Raw genomic sequence first — 4,463 nt, 5'->3', positions numbered from 1 at the left:
TATGTTTCAAATTCCTTACTATTATTGTTAAAGAAATAACGTCACCTCATTCAGCTTAGCATATTCACTTGATAGTCCCTCCTAAGCAACTCAGTTATGTTTACAACTTTGTTCTAATTACACAACCATATGAAACTCTGCTTTCTATAGCTGTTAAGCGTGTGAAGTACTCAACTGTTGTTTTTTTTTTCTTACTGAATACTAATATGCAGCGTCAAGAAGTCAATAAGAATTTCTTTACTTCAAAGAATGATGCTGAGAGTAATACTCAAGTCTTCCCTGAAACATTTTTCCTGATCATTAAGGTGGAAAATCTCACAATTTGTCTTTGGTCTAATCTAGTTTGACTTCAGTTGGGAGGGAGTGTTAATCTGCCTGAGAGTAGAAGGGCACTACAGAGGGACCTGGATAGATTGGATCAATGGGCCAAGGTAAACTGTATGACTTTCAATGGGGCCAAGTGTCGGGTCCTGCGTTTTGGCCCCGACAACCCCAGGCAACCCTACAGGCATGGAGAGGAGTGGCTGGAAAGCTGCCTGATGGAAAGGGACCTTGGTGTATTGATAGACAGTCAGCTGAATATGAGCCAGCAGTGTGCTCATGTGATCAAGAAGATCAATGGCATCCTGGCTTGTATCAGGAGTGGTGTGGTGAGCAGGACTAGGGAAGTCATCCTGCCCCTGTACTTGGCACTGGTGAGGCCTCAGCTCGAGTACTGTGTTCAGTTTTGGGCACCTCAGTACAGAAAGGACATGGAGGTGCTGGTGCAGGTCCAAAGAAGGGCAACAAGGCTTGAGAAGGGCTTGGAGAATACACCCTGTGGGGAGATGCTGAAGGAACTGGGGCCATTATAGATACATTAATACTGTCAGTTTCTTATTCCAATTTAGTGCACCTGATAACTAACCTAATAATAAGTTTTTTGGTACTACTTATCCATTTTCCGTTTCTTTTATGATTCATATCTCTTCTCTGGAGATATTCAAGTCTCGCCTGGACGCCTACCTGTGCGACCTGGTGTAGGGAACCTGCTTTGGCAGGGGGTTGGTCTCGATGATCTCTAGAGGTCCCTTCCAACCCCTACAATTCTGTGATTCCGTGATCTTAGGTTAAACTGTTGTATTGGGGTCATCAGACTCTTCCCAAGATTTCCTAGATCACATTTCTGTGCCTGTTTTATCCCTCAGACTTGAAAAAGCAACCTCAATAGGATGCTGTACCTACTTGTAGTTCTGTTACTTCGTTGTCTTTTTACCTATGTTGACATGCATATAATCTGACAAATGTTATTAGCACACAGACTGGTACCATTGCTAGGTGAGGAAGAACTGTAAGAATGGAATCTTGGCTTTTCTGTAGAATGCCTGACAACACCTCTCTGCCTGCTCCATCCTTTCTGGGCAGACTTTAATTTTTTATTTTTTTTAAACTTCAAAATAAAATTTTGAATCTTAAAATACATCAACAGTGCCATTGATGTACGCTTTCTTCTTATTCATTAGAATTTTTTAACTAGGGTTTTCATGCTGGGAAACATGAAACTGAGTGTTGTAACACTTGATGTAGCACTTATTATAATACTTGATTTGTTCTCATTATGATTGTTGCATTTTCTTATGTGTGTTATGCTTGTCATAGCTCCATATCATAAAACACTTTGAAGCTGTCCTTAATCTTTTTCTTTAGTTCTTTTCTTACGCTTGGGTTCCATCCCTTCATTTGCCAATGTCTTTTACTCCTAAATGATAAATTTTTATAATCTTATATATTAAAAACATAATTAAACATCGCTCCTTAAGTTTTGAAGTAGGCCAGTAATACTTAAGCATTATTTTTCACATAATCTAGGTGAAATACAATCTGTTACTATCATAAATGCAAGCTAGGACCACATTCAAATATAATAGTACATGGGCTAAATTTACTTATTCTTTTCTTATTGCTGTAGAGCATGGATTTCTGCACAAAATGCTATGCCAGTTTTTCTAGTTTACTGACCAAAAAAACCTGGAAATGAACATGAACTCAAATAAATAAAAGTGAAGTGAGAAGAAACTTTCTATTGGCCATGTACGACTTGTGAATGATTGTAGGCATATGGCATAGACCAATGGTTTGTGGTCTAATAATCCAGGAAACCTAACCCCACGTCTGTGGTAGATTCAGACTGTTCCCCTTTATTTATTTATTTTATCATTTGCTTGTTAGAACTTCTTTAATTAAGCAAGGCTTTGTAGGCTTTCTTTTCCTGAGGTAGGCAGGATGAGATTTGCTTATGCTGTTTGAAATGCCTTGCATTACAGTCTTAGCCTACCTGATCTTAAATGATCATTCACACGTTTTAAGAAGTTAATTTCCTTTGGTGAGGAATAGAAACAAAGCCTATGTATGCCTCCACTTCATTGCAGAGCCCATTTTGCTCCACATTACACCATGTGATCAGCTGTGCGAAGGAACATGCGTGTGATCAGCTGCATCCTGACTGATAAGTGGCACTTGGAGAAAATGATTTTTGGTTGACCCTGTGCTTAGCTGGTGTCTGAGCAGGATATGTTAGGGGTCAACATCAGATGTTAGGAGGTACTAGGTCTGCAAATGTTGAAGTTCTCTGATCTGGATCGTTAGCAGTCTCTGAATTTTAAGAATTAGGGCTACAGAAACTTCATGCATATTGCCTTATCTTCTTAAAAAAGACAACATTTTATTGCAGAAACATCATAATTCTATTAGCTAATTTTATTGTGTGCTTATTTATTAACATTGAAAATATATTTGTGTGTGTTTGTGTTATTTATCTTCCTTGAATCTATCAGAAGCATTTTAAGACTATGAATAGATAGTTAAGCTAGAAGATGTATGCTTGATCTAAATTTTTTTCTTTCTCTTTTTCTGTGGGGAGTGAAGGTTCAATTGTAAGAAATGGATCCTAAAGGATTACAAGGAGAAGACAAATTGAAGATGCTTATTATCTTACTAGCATATTTGGTAAGTATGTAATTCAGCTTTGTTCCAAGATGAATGTTGAAATGAATGATTATGTCAGACAAAGGAGTGGTGTCTTCTGTGTGTAACCACTAAGTCTGGAAGACTCAAACCTATTTAAACAACTATAAAATATTTTTTCAATTTTAATGTGAGCTTGGTTATCTACTTTGTGTCGTTTCATGTACTGTTATTTCAATGTCAATCTGTTAGTACAGTATGCTGTATAGGTATATAGTTCAGGAGTTTGAAGCGTCCATTTTATCCATATAATATATTAGCATGGCATGTAATTACATTCGTTTGTAGGCATACCTCAACTGACCTGCAGAGCCAAGCTCTGAAACTAAGGGTAATTAATGTTTCATTGCTATCAGAAAGGCATTGGCCTTTCTGAAAGGACTAATACACAAAGTAAGAATTTGGAAGCAATTGTGGAGAGCATTTTCTGTGATAAAAGTCTGTAGACATTGAATTTAAAGTTCTCTTGAGAGCACTTAGGTCTGATAATGTTTCTGGCTAGGATTCAGTTAACTATACTGAGCCTTTGCATGGCTGATGGTAGTGCTTATGGTATTCCTCATAATGCAGAAAATCATTTTTTAAGATAAAAATTGTGATTTCTCTGACTTAGAGTTTGTATAAATTACATATAAATCAGAAATACAGTTAATCTTTTTTTTTTTTTTTTTTTCTTAGCTAAGTAGGGTAATTTGTGAGACTGGAGACTGCAGAGAACAAGAATTTAGAGACCACACTGGGAACTGTATTCTCTGCAAACAGTGTGGACCAGGAATGGAACTCTCAAAGGTAAGCATATCAGGCTTTTTTGACTTTCTTCCAATAAATGCATCTTCATATGTCTACCATAATAGATGTATCTATTATATGAGTTTTTTTCTGATGTTTTGACTTCTGAAACATCTTTGGCTTTTCAAGTAACATGTGTTGTGATGCTCGTGATGTGAAATCTTCTGCTAAGAAAATGATAATAAAATAATAAAACAATAGAATTGTTTCTAGTTTATAGAGATAATTCCACCTAGACAATCTTTATGTATCTTCTGTACAGTGACTGAACAGAATAGTTTATAATCAAAAATAAAAGCCTAAATACGTAAATACTAAATAGGATTCAAGTGAGATCTGAGATGGTTTTTTAGACCAGTTGGGTGATAGGTGAGCAGTCTTTTCACTAGATCTGTGGTTGCAACAGATAGGTGGGTTGGGCAGATGGTTTCAAATAAGGCTAAGTTCCTTTATTTTACAACTTATTAATGCTATAAATCTAGTCTGTATCATCTGTGTAAAATAACCAAGAAGGCTGGAAAAATATATGTAATATGTAGAAAGCATGTAAATATTTCTTGTTACTACTGTAAGTAAAACAAAAAAGAAGATGATTATGGTGAGTTTGATTTTAATTATTTTTTTCTTTTAAAACACAACTACATCTCTTCTAAAAGAAAATCTATGTGGAA

The 4,463-nt window shown here is 36.2% G+C and overlaps 1 long non-coding RNA gene across 1 annotated transcript; it reads left to right on the top strand.

The window, feature by feature from the left end:
- Window positions 1-1,069: 1,069 nt before the first annotated feature.
- LOC109365416 lies at window positions 1,070-3,793 on the top strand. Its single transcript, XR_002110996.2, has 2 exons — window positions 1,070-2,985; window positions 3,682-3,793. It is a non-coding gene; the product is annotated as an uncharacterized LOC109365416 (long non-coding RNA).
- The last annotated feature ends 670 nt before the right edge of the window (window positions 3,794-4,463 follow it).

This window comes from Meleagris gallopavo, chromosome 1 (genome assembly GCF_000146605.3).
Source record: "Meleagris gallopavo isolate NT-WF06-2002-E0010 breed Aviagen turkey brand Nicholas breeding stock chromosome 1, Turkey_5.1, whole genome shotgun sequence".
NCBI classification, from domain to species: domain Eukaryota; kingdom Metazoa; phylum Chordata; class Aves; order Galliformes; family Phasianidae; genus Meleagris; species Meleagris gallopavo.
This window is presented reverse-complemented; position numbering and strand designations above follow the sequence as displayed.